Genomic DNA, 17,169 nt, shown 5'->3' on the forward strand with positions numbered 1-17,169 from the left:
AATATGGAGCCTAACTCAAATTTTTGCCTTCACGTATTAGCTCACAGAGCTTATATACAAAAGCTATAATTTGGTGTTTTTAGTTCTGATCTTACCATGTTAGGTAAACTGTGGATTTTCTCTAGGAAAGTAACAAACAGGAGATAAGCCTTATTTTACAAATTCCCCAAACCGTGATCGGAACTTGATTGGAGCAAAAATGTTCCTATTAACACTGTGCATCACCATACAACTTCTGCTGAATGTATTACACCCTCAAAGAGATGATCCAGTCAGAAGTTGGAGAAAAGAAAAGTATCTGAGTGGTATGCCTGCCTATTCATATTTTCCACTTCTAAATCATATCCTCTTATCTTCTACTGCAAACAAGAAAGGTGGGTTGGGGAGGTCGAGGAGTAAGTGTAAGAAGCAAGGGAACTACAAAGATAGGGAGGAAAAGAACAGACAAAGAAGAGAGGAGAGAGGAATGAAAACAGGTAGGACATTTGTGAGGACGTTATTTACTCTCCAGTAGGGCAAAGTGAAAGTCAATTAGGCCACCAAAGACCCAGAAGCCCCTTTAGCGACCCTCTGTTGATGGCTTCTTTCCCAGCTAAGTGGGGAAACTGGTTGCATAAATTGCTCAAAGTGCTATTGAAATCTATCTCCTGGAGGATTCTGGAATATGTCTCTATTTGAAGAGCCTCCTGACTGTGACAATGACAAACACCCATTGTAGGACATTGAGAGATGGCGTTAAACTGTGGAAATACAGGGCTTTGTGATTCACATACTGCAGAATATATGCCTATTGATTTTTCTTTTCTTCTAAGAAAATGTCCCTTTGATACATTATGGCTGCAAGATTGGAAAGTATAGCTTTTGTTTTGTTTTGTTTTAAATTGATTTCATTTGATTTTCCAAAAAAATAAATGATATAGAGATTCCATTCAGGTGGACAGTTGTCACACCAAGTATGACACTCCTATAAGTTACCTGGGCCTTAAGACTATTGGCATCTCAGGCACATGAGTGATATGTACATTTCAAGGAGGATTTACTATTTTCTCCACTCCTCCTCCAAGTTTCAAAGGGACAAAAATTACCAAGAGCCAGGAAATGGTATTAATACACCTCACTGGATTTGTAACATTAATATTTTCATATTCATTAAAAGAGAGTAAAGCTCATAAAAATAATCCACCTTATCATCATGATCACATAGTTATGCTGTGAGGCAAATTCATCTATCGGCTACCTACCTCTCTATTTGTATCTAATCTGTTATTCTTAGTCCTTTCTTTAGCGATTGAAAAGAAACTGACAAAAGTTAAGTTTTTTGTTCTTTAGATGCAGTTTCTTTTAACAGCACAAATATGTTTGATAAATGCTACTTTTATATATGTGATTTATGGCATATGAAAATGATCTCTTGCTAGCTGTTTTCAAATGTCTGTTCTCTTGATGCTAATTGAAATCTAAATGGGAAAATAAAACCAAAAAATCTAGAATAATTATCTTAGGACAAGTGTTTACAGCCCTTTAAACCGTTATCTACATGATGAATTGCACAGGAAGGAGCCACAGCCATTGAATGCAAAGTAAGAGGTTTCTGCAATGGTTACATTTTATAATTCCCCCTTGATACTTAATTCCTGGTGTGAAAAAAAAAAAACTTTTGGCTCTTTATTAGCTAACTTGAATATATTTTGTGGTCTATACGAAGTAAATTCTTCCAGGAGTTTATAATCCAGAAAGTATACTTGGTACTTTGAAACCTCTTCGGAGTCATGTATTGTTATTTCATCCAGGATTACACTTTTTGAAAGGAGCGTGTTACCAAGTTAACTGTTCTGTGGGTGCCAGAGAGAATGAAAGCTAACTCAGGGAACTGACAAGAAACTTGGAATAAGCAGCCTTTTTTTTTTAAATCCCAGGTCTTCTTAAAGAAATTTTATAACAACCTTGGAAAAGTAATTTAACATCCTTTTCCCAATTCATGAAACAGAGGAGGATTGCACTTCATTTACAGGAAAAAAAATCTGTGACACTCAAAAATGTTGATAATATAAATCGGGATGAAAATAAAAACTGTGTCATGTTTTACACCTTTTAAAAAGTTAGAAGTTGTCGAAAATTATGTAAGAAATTAATTTTTAGCTTTTTCCTCTGTTTGTATTACATTGGGGATTTGTGGTTACAAAAGAATCATAAACTTTTAAAACTGGAAAAACCTCAGAAATAATCTATTTTACAAATGAAGAACTCAAGATCAAAATAAGTAAAATGGCATGCCCGAATCCTGCTGAAGTTATCCTTCTTAGCACTCAGGTAAGACTGAAAATCATAATCACGCACCACTGTGCCTTCTCGGAGCAAACCCCACTTCAGCCTTATGATGTGAAGTTTGACATGGAAGATGCTTCCACATTCTTATGTGACAATGACTTCCTGGCAGTAGATGGTCGGTCTGGGGATATTGTTGATGATGATGATGATGATGATGGTGATGAAGGAGGAGGAGGAGGAGGCGGGGAAAAAGAATGAAAGAAAGAAAGAAAGAAAGAAAGAAAGAAAGAAAGAAAGAAAGAAGATGGAGGAGGGGGAGGGGGAGGGGGAAGGGAGTAGGAAAAGGAGAGGGGAAGGAGGGGGAGGGGAGGAGGAAAAGGGAGAGGAGGATGGGGAGGGGGAGGAGAAGAGGGAGAAAGAGAAGGAGAAGAAGGAAAAGGAGAAGGAGAAGAAAGAGAAGAAAGTGATGAAAACAGCCATGACTTACTTGTTCAGGGGTCACCATAAGCCCTTAGTTAAAGGGTTTACTTTGAAGCCCTAGGATGCATAAATTTGTTTAATTCTCACAGTGCTCTGGGATTGCTACTATATTATTTATATTTTCCAAATGGAGAGACTGAAATAGGTTCAGTACTTTATCAAAGATCAGACATCTGGGAATGGGCAGAGCTATAATTCAGGGTGGTTCCAAAGCCTGTGTACAACATATGAAGCCCCAAGTTAAGGCAGTCAGGACAAACTCCTTAGAAGATGAAGCAGTATTATGAAAAAAAGATACATACTACAGTATTCTGAAGTGCTTAGCACTTTATTATTTTTATTCTTGCTTTCTTTCATTTAACCAGTATTGATGACCACCTCCTCTGTGCCAGGCTCTACGTTCTATGGGGGCTTACAAAGCAGTGAAAAAACAAAACAAACATGGGCTCCATCCTAACAGAACCTACATTCTCATGGAGAGAAGCAGAAAATACACAAACAAACAAATAAGTACGCAATAGTTGTAAGTACTCTGAAGGAAAGTATCACATGCAGTGCCAGAGATCTCTCTCTGTTGGGAGGGGACAGAGAGGTTGAAGTTTGAATGGTGAGAAGAGACAGCCACACCAGCATCCAGGATGGGAGAGTTCTTGGCCCCAGAAACCAGTTATGGCAGAGGCACAGTGGCAGAAAGGCACTTGTTGTGGTTGAGGCACAGAAGGCAGCTATGGAACTGTGGATTCATAAGCTGGCTGGGAGGGAGAGTTGGAGGAGGGGGGTGAGTATGGAGAGACAGCTCGGCCAACAAATTTGGGTTTTATTGGAAGTCACTGGAGGGAGCCACATGATTTGATCTATGCATATCTATTCTCAGAGATAGGCTCATATTTTCTGTGAGAACTAGACAGTAGATATTTCAGGTTTAGTGGACTCTCTCACGTGGGCACCACTGTCTCTGCTCAGTTCTGCAGCTGTGGTGTGAAAGTAGCCATGGGTGACACATAAATGAATGAACATGGCTGTGTTCCAGTAAAACTTCATGTACAGAATAGTTTGCTGACCTCTCTTCTAAAAGATCACCTGCGCTGCTATGGAGATAGGATGAAGATCTGACAATTATAAAGAGTGAGAATCCCCTGTGTAGTTCAGACAGGCATACTCTCAGAGCAGGGTCATGTTCAAAGAAAAGCCAATCCCACTCCAAAACACACCTGTAAAGCAGTTGTAAATCTTTGAAGAGGTGCCTCAAAAAAAATGTCAAGGAAGATTTCCTTTCCTTCCTCATGATAGACAAGCCCTCCTAAAATCCTTATTTATCATTGTTTTCCCCAATCTCACATACAGTGCTGTCACCTAGACTTTTCTTCCTCTCTCCAAACTCACCAAATCCAGCCCACATCGACTCTAATCTTCTCCTCCTTAGTTCTTCAGAACCTACTATTTCCTTTCATGCCAACAGTTTTCGGTTTTCATTGACTCCACCACTTTGTAAATCATCCATAATCCTCACCGTGTCTACCTTTTCTCCTTTCATGTTTTAATTTACATGGACTATAAATCTAATTAATCCCTTGAAAACAGCCTTGACTTCCTTGTTACTCCTTGGCAACATTGTTTTTACCAGCAAAATCCCAGACTTGGGTTAAACCCAACTATCTTACACTGACTTCCTGAGCTCTGTCTAGATCCATGACCATGATGCCACCTGACAGTCCACCTGCCGCTAATCCCAGCACCTTCCCTTGTATAGCTTCCTTGTTCACTCTTTGAAAGAACAGTTTTATGACTTTTCCTCTTTCTCTGCTACCTCTAATATCCCCTCATTAAGATTTCAGTGAATGACATTTTCACATATTAGTTGAGAAAACAGAAGTTCTCGGAAGGCAACTTTTTTTCCCACCATTAAATCCGTCGAAACATTTCTATCTTTATCCACATGTCCCACCTTCCCTTCTCTCCTGTGATGGTGGATGAAGGACTCCAGCTCCCATCAAAGGCAGGTCCTTCACCAGTGTCCTGAATCTCATCTTTTTCCACTTTGAGGATTTTATCCTGCAAATAATTCTCCTTGTCTTTGTTTTGTTTTGTGTTTTGCATTTCAGTGTTACATTCTCTTCTGGATTATTACCATCCACTTGCTTTAGTATTTCCTGGCTTAAGAAAACCCTGCTCTGGGCATACAGACCCATATCTCCCTACAACTACTGTCCTAGTTCCCCTCGTCTCCATCCACACTGTCTTCACACCCCACTCCGTTTGGGCTTCCATTACCACCAATCTGCCGAAACTACTCTTGTTCAGGTCACCAGTGACCTTCATGATATGCAAGCCAATGGTCAATTCTCTAACACTGCTGAATTTTCTCTCTCAGAAATATGTGACATCATTCATCACTCCTTTCTTTAAAAAGTTCTCCAAAGCATCACAATTCCATGGCTTTCTTTTTCTTACTTCACTGATACCTATGTATTTCAGTGTCTACACTGTCTTTTCCTTCTGTGCTCAGCACCTTAATATGTGGATCTCAGAGTTTGGTGCTATGCCCTGTACATATCATTAAGGTTTTAATACCGTCTATATGTTCATGACTTTCACATCTATATTTTCAGCCCAACCTCTCCAGAATCATGTGATCACCTATTTGACATCACCACCTCCTTCTCTAACAGGGAACCCAAATTTAGCAGAGCCCAAAGAAAACTCTTGTTGGTTTTATCACCTAATTTATTTCTGCTCTTACCTTTCCATCCACCCTGTTGCTCAAGACTAAAACCTAGAAGCTAATGTTGGCACTTCAATTAGCTTCAGTTTCCATATCTAACCCCATGCTGAGTTTTGTCAACTTTATCTCCAAAATATACCTGGTATTGATCCATTTTTCTTTTAACCTCTACTGTGATCTTCATATTCCATGTCACTTTCATCACAGCATGGGATGCAAAAATTTGCCATAAGTAATCATTAAAAAAACAAAAGCATGATTTCTTAGCAACCTGAAGCAGATCACATTTTGTTCCTATTCAACATCTTCCCGGGGCTTCAATTGCCTTTAGATTCAAATTAATAAAGTTGAAATCCTTCATCATAACCTACACGCACCCTATTCTCTCTCCACTCACCTCAATTTTTCTGTCTCTCATCCACTACATTCCAGCTAATAGGTACTGACTGTTTCACATCATTGTTTTATCTCCTTTTTGCCAAGGCCTCTTCAGATCACCCAATCTAATAGAATTCATTCCCAGGTAATTTTTAACATCATTATTCTGTATTACTTTCCTAGGAACTTCTGATCATGTCTGAAATGATTTTGTTTGCACAAGTACACAAGAGTGGGGCCTCATATGTTTAGTTTCACCAGGACCTAGAACTGTCTCACACAACGTAGGAACTCAATAAATATCTGTATAATACATGAGCCCTATTTCTTCTCCTTAATTCTCCAACAATACATCTTTCATCTTTATCTTTAACCTGTAAAGTAAAGGCCCAAGAATTGGTCAGGAATAAATAGACTTCTTGTCTGTAGGCAGAAACTAAGGCTAGTCCATGATTATATTAACATTTTATTCCAATAATTAATAAAAATCCACATCTATTGAGTTTTCTTATGTCTTTTATTTCTCTTAATATCATCTAATTTACCTTATGTATTATAATGGAAAGTGTTTTGTTTTTTGTTTTTTTTTCCAATTATCCCCTCCTTGAGAGAGCATCCCTTCCTTATTCTGCAGTAATTCTGCTGGAACCCTGTGATTGGGTGGAATTGATCTTGCTTTCCTGGACCAAAGGCTGGACCCTTTGGACCCATGACCTGGACAAAGTCCTCCTCCCTGGAAACCACAATTAGCTCAGGCTAATTAATCAAAAGCATGATCAAAGCATGACTAATTGTTTCTAGGAATTTAAGAGTAGGAAGTTGCTATATTTTTCTCTGACAGTTCTGGAATTTTATGGGATGTTATAGCTCATAGTACCAAAAAAAAAAAAAAAAAAAAAAAAAATGAGCTAGCCACTTTGTAACCATGTTCATAAGACCTGGCTACTGACTGGGAATGAAGCTAACCTAGGGAAAATAGTCATGAATGGTGCAAAGAAACAGAGGAAGAGCTATTGTTTGAGCACATGGATGCCATTTGAGTCGGTTAGCACTTACCATCTTTAGCACTTTTCAATAACTCATGAGCGTAAATTCCTTTTTTGCACCTAACACTAATTTGAATTGCATTTCTAAAACCCTCATCCTATGAAGTCTTAACTAATTCAACTTTTCTTCTCATTTTACAGTTGGAGAAAATGAAGATCAGAAAGGTTAAGAAACTTAATGTTTGTTTATTTTGAGAGAGAGAGAGAGAGAGAGAGAGAGGGAGAGAGAGAATGAAAATCCCAAGCAGGCTCCTTGCTATCAGCACAGAGCCTAACATGGGGCTTGAACTCATGAACTGTGAGATCATGACCTGAGCCAAAATCAAGAGTTGGATGCTTAACCAGGTGCCCCCAGAATGGAAATATTTGAGCAAGCATTTCTGAATTCAAGTCCTATGCTCTTATTCATTACTATATTTCCATATATCAGCAGACTCAGGAAATCTTCATGGATTATAGCTTGAAATTTCATATTCATAAACTACCCCTTTCAAAATTTGATTCTAATGGTAAATAGAATAGGTCTAATATGGACCAGAATTTCAATCATCCTGATAATATTTAAGAGTTTTTCTTCCACTTTAAATAAAATGTTTTATTAGATTTTTTTCCCTTTGGTGTATATCCAAGTTTCTGCACAGGAAAAAACATATTACATTAGCATAATGTTTTGAATTTTATATTTGTTTTTTATTCTGATTTTCTCAATAACCATTATCTAGTCACGGAATGAAGCTCAATTAAATGATGGCATCTGAAGCAATTAAAAATTATGTGGAATTATGTAGATATTGAGATAAGGGTTCATAAAATTTATAAATCAATACCCACAATTGAAGTAAATGTGCAAAATTGATTACTAAGAGAGCGTAGTATCTTTTAAGACAGTAAAATATATAAAAAAATATTCTCTCCTATATTGGTTGCTTTCCAAATTACACAGAATGAATATGAAAGACTAAAGGAATACAGGTAGAAAAAATAAAAAATACTTAAATTCTCATTTCATACTATTGGTAAGTATTCCAGAACGCACAAATAAGTAAAATCAACATTAGCTAATGCAGGAATAGGAACGAACAAACTAGAACATTCTTTCACTTAGAGGGGAGGTTGACAGAACTCAAAGTTTATGCATACTGAATTGCACCACACTAATGGCCTCATCATACATCATTTTGCTTGTTGTAGGTGGTTCTACTGCCCACTCAGTTCATCAATCAGAAAACTTTGCCATCTTAAGATTCCTCTCTGATTTGGGTTCAACTTCCCTGTTAGAACCATTTCAGCTTGGCCTTCCTGTCTTACTGATCTTTTTTTTCAGCTTTAATGAGACATAATTAACAAACAAAATTGTAAGATGTTTTAAACGACAGTGTGATGATCTGATTTACACTGTGAAAGGATAATCCCCCCATGAGTTATTTAATGCATTCGTCACCCCACATATTTATCCCATGCCCTTTTGGTTTTGGTGAGAATATTGAAGCTCTGGTGTCTTAGTGAATTTCAATTGTACAATGCAGTGGTACCAACTGTAGTAATCAGGTGATATATTATATCCTCAGATCTAACATATTCATCCTAGAGCTGAAAGTTTGTGCCATTTTACCAGCTTCTCCTGATTTCCCCCACCCCCTACTGATTCTTAAAGACTGGCCACTGCCCTTGTTCAGCATCTCTTGCTTGCTTGACAGTAGAGTCTCATCTTCTTATTAGGCTTTAGTAGGCTCTATTACAATCCAACCTCCATAAAGCTGCTAAGTGGTTATTTAGAAGCACAGAATTGACCATGTCACTTTAATGTTTAATACCCTTGAAATCTCTGTTATTTGAAGGATAAAGTTTAAAAATAGGTTCATCCAAGAAGCATTTATTTGTTAGTCACCTTACCTGGAGATGGGATTCAATGTGGAATAAAATATGGGTCTTCCCCTAAAGGAATGTGAACATAGGTGTGTGAACATAGGGGGCTGTGGAGTCGGCCCACACCAGATCATTTCAATATAACATTGAAGGCATTACTACAGAGGGAACCCAGAGTGTAATGGAGCTCAGTGCAGGCAGATTTAGCATAGCCTAGATTTTCAGGAGGGTTTCCTGGAAGGAGGATGCCAGAGTTAAGGTCTAATAAATCATCCAGGCTCAGAAGGAAGGGGAGCATAAAAGGTTATCCAGGTAGATCTAGGATCAGAAGAAACCATATCAAAGGACACAGCATAGCATTTCTCAATAACGGCAAGCAATTTAGTGTTATGAAAACACGACATGTGAGGTAGGAGGTAGAGGTTCAGACGCGTGGAGAAGAAAGTAGAAATGAGGTATTATGAAGATCGCATGCACGACACAATCATTCAACAACTACTGATTGTTTACTGAAAGCTGCAATCAGGCACTTGCTGAAGACGCAGAGTAAACCTTAAGTAACTAGAGGTGGTAACATTGTATTGTAGACTTGAAACGTGCTAAAAGAATAGAACTTAAATGTTCTCCTCTCAAAAAATAATTTAAAAAAGAGATAAATATAGGAAGTGATAGATAATTCCTAGAAGGAGGAAATCCTTTCACAAAGTACTCGTACATCAAATCATCTCAGTGCGCACTTTAAATATCTTGTAATTGTGTCCGTTATACCTTAATAAAGCTGGAAAAAATGTGAAAAAAAAGGGAATAAAACCTCCTTTCAAAGAACATGCAATCTAGCAGATGGCACCAGGAAATGCTGTTGAAGTTGTTATATTTAGTAGAACTTCTACACACAGAGCAAAGAATTCCAACTCTAGATCATTGCCCTGGTGTTTCATTGTTGGGGAGTCTCCTGAGATGGCTGGGAGTCCTTGTCTGGAGTTTCCTGTTACTGCCTTTAGCTGTTGCAGAAAAGACATGTAACATTTGGGCTGTGCCTGGGTCTCTCGCAGGGGGGCTGGCCCTTTCATCTGTCTTTGCAGAGTGTCATACAGTTAGTGACAGAGAATGGACCTGAATTCTCCAACACTCCATGGTTCTTCAAGGGATGAGGTAAGGTTCCTGCCCCTCTATCCACTACTTTCTCTGTTCTCCGACAAGTAGATGGATTACTAACCTCATTGGCTCAGAGTTAGGGAATGCTTGATTGGCCACATTTACTTATTAAATAAGCGTGTCTCATTGGTTTCCTACTCCATAAAGCTGGCTAGACAAGAAAGCCAACAGATATCTACTTTTGTCCTCTTTTTTCCTTCACATGTGAGCAGTGCTTGCCTTAGTTTCTTGTGGCCATCTGGTGGTACGATTCATTCCTGGGGGAAGAACAGATTTTACTTGGGTCTAATTTAAGCCACCCACCTGCTCAGTTCAGTTTACCGAACATCTAGGTTTTGTGCTTTAGTGTAGTTAATAATTGAATGGCATTTTAACTTTGCTTCCATTTGTACCACTTAGGTATCCCATCAGAGAAGACATGAACCCCTGGCAACACTCAGGTGTCCCTGGGAACTCTGGACAAAATCACATCTTAATGCCTTTGGAACCACCCCCTACAGCTGTAAATGCTCCCCTGTTAGTGGGGAGTAATACAGAGATGCTTGGTTTTAATTCTATTTACACTGATATAATTATATAACCCAGACAACTATACTGATGGCAGTCCATTTTTCATCTGGCAAATTGTTTCATGTTACATGTGACTAATTTGATCATGATTTGTAATTTATGTGGGATTCTCCTCCCTTCCCCACTGCGATAACCTAACATAACCCATTTGAATTGAATCCCTGTGTGAACACCAGATCAAGTTCATAGACTATCCTCACACTTGTCAGAAGAGAAATATTTACCTGAAGGCCTTTTAAGGCATTTGAAGAATGGGAATCAATGCTTTCTCTTCTGGGCAAAACTGGTAAAAATTCGAGTAACTCTTTTATTACATGTAACAAAAGCTCTTGAACAGAGCTATTGTTAGACTCTATGGATAATTATCAAGGGAAATGCTAAGCTTCCTTCATTAAAGACTTGAAGAAGTTATCTTGGTGAGACAGAATTCTTGAAATCAAAAGCATTACTTTGATGAAATTCTGTGTTTCCCTTCGATACCATAATACTATGCCATATTAATATTTTTAAGACTACACTTGGTTTAACATTTACCATGAGAACTATAACTTACAAAAACTTGTTGTTCTCAAATACAAATAGTAATGGAATCTGTAATCTATATATACCCTCCCTGCTACAGTTAATGATGGCTCCATTACTTGAAGTGCTCAATAAACCAACTGTTTCATTATGCTGATGACGTGATCAACAAAACTGCTAACTTCACCAAATGTAAGGTTTATACATAAATGGAGACAGGCTGTGGATTCTAGTTGTTTTAGCTTCTTCACATCAATTAAGAAAAATCTTCACAGCCCCATGCATTTCTGGAGGAAATGTGTGTGTGTGTGTGTGTGTGTGTGTGTGCGCGCGCGCGTGTGGTGCAGGAGAGCGACAGTCACTATATTCCACAAGCCATTTATGCTGTACCGAAAATAAGAGGTCAGTTTTTGTATAAAAAATACCAGTTTTACCTTTAATTGTTTTCTTGGAGAACATACCTGCCTTAGTTTTGTCTTTAATTTTTTATTTCTTTTCAGACAGTTCATCTCACTTTACAATTGTGTGGCAGCTTTGAAAATTTGTAGGTGGTTGTTAAAAATTTTACATTTCATTTCAGTTCCAAACCTCAAATAATACATAATTTTTTGTGGGTTATTATTTTTCTGTAATTTAGCATTTTCTAAGGATTTGATACTTTACAACTGTATGGGTACTTAACATCATGATAAAAAGTTTTCAGTAAGTTGCATAAGAATATGAATAGTATTAACACAACCTTCCGCCCTCTGAGCCAGTGTTGATTTTATGAAGTCTTTTTGTGTTCATAAGTACAACACTATTGTACCTATTGAAGATTCACTTGACTTTTTTCCATATTCTCTTTAGCAAAAATTGAAACATTGTTCATGGAGGGTATATGACTTTTTCAGACTTAATATGATTCTGCCCACATAGAAAGTTTCTTTTTAAAGTGCAAATATTATATTACAACAATCAGTGACTAATAAACAAATATAAATAATTCACGTGAATGCATATACATGCACACATATGATAAATTTATAAAATGATATGAAAAATATGGAAATTCTTTGTGCCAATCTGATGAGTGACATACAGAAGAAAAAATAACTTAAGATTAATAGTATCTTTCCTAAAACAATGAAAATTCAAAAAGTTACCCAAATCCAGATGAAGTATTTAGAAGGTTAGAAAGAAAAAGCAGTCATTTGCTTTCTTACATTTGTACTCTATCCAGTTCAAGACTGGAAGCAAAAATTATAAACTACGGAGGAATTGCTATGTTGGGCCATGGAGTCTAGCCCCAAATTACAGACTACCTATATCCCGAGGATCATCCCCTATTTACCAACTAAATTACTTCCAGAAGCCAAATCGTTCTTCAGTAGTAAATTGGGCATTTAGGAAGTCTTGCACATTGTTTAAAATCCCTGAAAGAATCCCACACCCTGTGCAGGGCTATGCTCTCGCATGGCAGATATTCGACACGAACCCCTGAAAGTCCCCCTCTGCTCTGCTCAGCGTGTGCTCTCGGCCCTCCCCTGACATCCAAGATGGATCCCCCAAACTTGAAGAGCTGTGAGGATGTCATGCCTCATGGATAGGGTACACCCAATTAACGTGGTCTCTCCAGTTTTCAGTCCTGCAATTCTGGGAGAATCTTATTAATCTTAGGATATAGCCTTGACACTGCTTTGTGCCAGACCGAGGCGTAGTAACCTGATGAGACCGTCTCCTGATGAGTTTTTCCAAACCCTGATCATAAACCAGTTCTGCAGCCTGGGCGTCTAAAAATAAAGAATATGCTTCCTTCTAAAGAGGAAATATCCTTTCTATACTGCAAAATTTTCACCAATGTATACTTTTAGATGACTGCAGGATGCCATGTATTTGGACTAGAATAAGAAATGTTCATTTAACCCCCTGCCTCTGGATGTTTATATATTGGTTGTCATGTAGACTTCCCTAAAAGTGATGTTTTTATAAGGAAGATAGGTTTTGGGTAGCACCTTCCTTTTTCTACATTACTTTTCTCTATACATTAACACTTCATGGCTGTAAGGAGAGCTCCACAAAGGCTTTGACTGTGGTGTCACATGATAGCACATTTTAGCGTTCAAATACTGTGTTTTATGCTGATTGAAAAATGACAATCTAACTTATGGCCTCTGCTTTTCCTCTTGTTTCCTTCTATCTTCCACTCTCCCCCGACCTGAGACCTGTCCAGGGTAAATTAACATTAACGATTTTATTTGGTTCCAAGAATGCCTTTCTTCCCCTCTCCATCCACCTCTCTCTCTCTTTCTCTCTTTCTCTTTCTCTCTCTCTCTCTCTCTCTCTCTCCCTCTCCCTCTCTCTCTCCCCTTTTTCTTTATTTTAATGTTCACAGGAGTGGGAAACAAATGCTCTAATCTGTATATACAATTCAAATGATCAAATGTGCTTGGGAACTAAGCTGGACTTCTATGGGTTAAACAAAGTTCAGTTTGAGCACTTAAAGTGTGTGAAAATTAATTCTCTTCAGATGTCTGTGCGTGAAAAACCAATACAAGCCTATTTGCTGGGCTTTTGTTTGTTTTTTTTTCTTGCACATCACGGTGGTGTTTTTCAATAGCTCTTTTGCACCAATCAGTAACAGGCCACAATGGTGACACAAGCCTTTTGTTTGCCTCATCTGACTCTGCCTCATTTGCCCTCCTCAGATCCTGCCAACATGAGGAACAAACACAGCCAACACTGGCTGGCTCACAACATGCCCAGTAGTTCCTGTAACAGAGGGAGGCATTCCAGTGCCCTGTCTGATCCTTCTGACCTCTGACTTCTCTGGATCCACTCTAGCTAATCTTCTTGAGATAAAAAGGCAGTTCTTACTAGCTTCTTACCCTCAGTGCCTGCAAAGCTAAGAGAAGAGCGAGAGGATGGTGTTTTGTCTGCCTCCTGAGTACTAAGGTCTTGGAGCAAGGTCGCAAATTACCAAGAGCCTGACTTCCACACCTCGTTTTACCCTTCTCAACAAAATGCGCTCTGGGGCTTAATTGCTGGGCCCTCCTGGCAGCCAGCTCTTTCTTGCACACTGTTGAGCAAGGGTCATGAAGAGGTGAGTGGATCATAGGGAAACCTTGTATGTGTATTCTATATGCCTCAGATCACTAAAGGGAGCTATGCAAACATATCAATTTGAGTATCTATCCCTGGGGCTATATTTATGTTCTGGTAGGAGCAGGGATCCAAAAACTAAGACTGCTAAACACACCTGACTGACCAAAAAAAAAAAAAATTGACCTTGTTTCCATGTATGTTACTAAAAGAGTAAAACAATCATTTAAGCAACATAAAAAAAGAAACTACCTGAGACAGAAAGAAATGACATTTATAAAGACAACCTACCATTAACGTTATTTTTGCAGAATGTGTATCTTCTTATAGCTTTGTTTTGAAACTGTTTAGATGATGTCAAAGCTGCATATTTTAAAACAGCAGTAAGATGAAAATAACAAAATAATAATAGTAAAATAATAAAAAAATTTCTCAATGGCCACTTTTTTCCTTAAAAAAATTTTTAACTTTTATTTTAAGAGACAGAGAGCATGAGTGGGGGAGGAACAGAGAGAGAGGGAGACACAGAATCCGAAGCAGGCTCCAGGCTCAGAGGTGTCAGCACAAAGCCCGACGTGGGGCTCGAACTCACAGACTATGAGATCATGACCTAAGCTGAAGTCAGACACAACCGACTGAGCCACCCAGGTGCCCCTTAATGGCCATTTTTCAAAAAGTCTAATAATAATCTGATACTTCAATAAGATCCCAAGACTTTAATATGTCCCTCACATTTTACATGTGTTATTTTAAGTAATTATTATATAATCTTGCTGAGGAATTCTTGTTGCTTTCCATTTCATACAAAAGAAAGCTGTGGTTCAGAGAGGTTTTAACATCTGGTCCTGGTCACAGGGTTCGTAAACAGTAGACCCAGGACTGAGTTCTTTTCCTATCACCGAAGTTCTTTTGCATGTTTGAAATTTATTAATAGATTAAATTGTTCTTTTTTTTTTTCTCTTTGGTGTAACACTGCCATAGTGACCGCAAAAGAAAGAGATCGATTCAAAATGGTTTCTTCTAAGACTTCCTCCTTGGACTTGACCACTGACATAATATGCGCCTGTGTCTGAGCTCTCTCCACTCCAAGAATGAATGAGCCCCAACAGTTCAAGAAAATTGAAAGGATTATAAAGTGCTGTATTGGAAAAGGAGCAAGAAATCCGAGGAGCATCTATTAGCTGCAACATGCCAATAAAGAGGGAGCCGGCACTTTTCTGGCTTGGCCAGCGCCTGCAGCCTCGCATGCCCACAGAGGTTCGTTAGCACACTGAACTCGCCTCAGTCTTGCAAACAAATTGCAAAAGAGAGAGATAAACTGTGAGAAAGTGACCCTTTTATAGCAAGATGGTAAAGGTAAAAGGAGAGAAGTAGCCTAGGTAGCTCATGCTTTTCAAATGAATACAAATTTTAAATAGGAAGGAAGATGCAGATTATAGTAGATTCTTAAAACTCAGGAGTGCAAACTTGTCAAATCACTCAGTTGCACACCTGAAGCTAATGTAACATTGTGTACTGACTATACTCAAATAAAAAAAAAATAGAAAAAAACACAACACAAACTTTAAACACTTTGATGTTTCTTTAATTCACATTTATCCAATGACTCTAGTGAAAATACGATTCCCATGTTGAAACGATAATGGAGTTAGAAGTAAAACTCATGACTCATGTTTTGTGCATTTACCTTAGTTCATTAAACATCAGTGATTCTTTGGATTGAACCATTTTATCCCTTCTGCTGCAAATTCTTGAAGTGAAAAGATTCTTGCATTTCTTTTTTCTTTTTTTCTTTTTTTGTTGGGGGTGCAGATACTACATAGCCATAGTAGAAACAGTAAGAGACAAAATTAAAAAAACTGCAAATTCAAATGTATTATTATCTTTAAGGGAAATTCCAAAGACAAATTTCTCTTCATTGTATTCAGATTTGTGCATAATTTCTTATTAAAATGTATTAAAAGAGACATGTGCTATTTTTTAATGTTTATTCATTTGTTTTGAGAGAGAGAGAGAGAGAGAGAGAGAAAGAATCTCAAGCAGGCTCCGCACTATCAGTGCAGAGCCTGATGCGGGGTTCAACCTCATGAACTGCGAGATCAGGACCAGAGCTGAAATTAAGAGGCAGATGTTTAACTGACTGAGCCACCCAGGCACCCTGAGACGTGCACTATTTTTAAGAAGGATAATACAGAAACAACGAAGCAAGGGTTTAAAGAAAATGGAAAGACGAGTCCCCTAGGAAAACCACACTTATCTGAAATGTAAAGCACCACACTGCAAAAAGTAAGACTCTTCTAGTCCAACCCGCAGGATCTATTAGCTCTGCCTCTATCTAATTGACTTAAGGAAAATCACTAAACCTCTTGGAATATACATTAAGTGAGGGGAAGTAATTCACGTGAGTGTGGACTGCAAAGCGCATTACTGATACGTGCTTCTATTATTATTGTTTATCAGTAGCTATCTGAACTCCCATCTTACAATGATCAGAATATCTAAAGAAAAGGAATCATTGACATCATGGTTATTAGCATTTTTAAACAACTAGTTATAGCATTCTTGCCCTTTAACGATGAATTCACTGCTCCTTTCCCATAGCTCCATGACAGGAGTTGGGAGTTTAGGAAATACCTTCTTGGAGGTATTTCCTAAAAACTGCTGGATGGAAAGTGCTCTAAAGAGACACTCACTTCTTACCCCATGACCTTTCTCCAGAAAAGCACCAAATGCCTACAGCTCTCTCACATTCATGCACGTTCTCACAGCTCACACCTACCCCACCTGTGGTCCCCAGAGAAGGTTTTGCTTCCTGGACCATTTGAAATTCCCTGCCACATTATTCATTTCACTACCTGGCACAATATAAGGTTTTGATGTAGCTCCCTTTCACAATCCAGACTCCAGATAGTAGAGATTTCCCAGGGGCCACTCTGCTTAGCTACTATTGCCATGTGTGTTTCGAATGGCAAAATCATTTCACTGCAAATATGAGACATTCTGTGTGTGTGTGTGTGTGTGTGTGTGTGCGCGCACGCGCACGCGCATGTGTGTGACATAAGAAATGCAAGAAGTGAATGG

At 38.3% G+C, this 17,169-nt stretch overlaps 1 long non-coding RNA gene across 3 annotated transcripts in view; it reads right to left on the reverse strand.

Annotated features, from left to right (window-relative positions):
* The window catches only part of LOC122237848, a 200,088-nt gene that overhangs the window by 65,100 nt on the left and 117,819 nt on the right, over window positions 1-17,169 (reverse strand). The gene's annotated exons all lie outside the window — the stretch shown is intronic.

This window comes from Panthera tigris, chromosome B1 (assembly GCF_018350195.1).
Source record: "Panthera tigris isolate Pti1 chromosome B1, P.tigris_Pti1_mat1.1, whole genome shotgun sequence".
Classification (NCBI taxonomy): domain Eukaryota; kingdom Metazoa; phylum Chordata; class Mammalia; order Carnivora; family Felidae; genus Panthera; species Panthera tigris.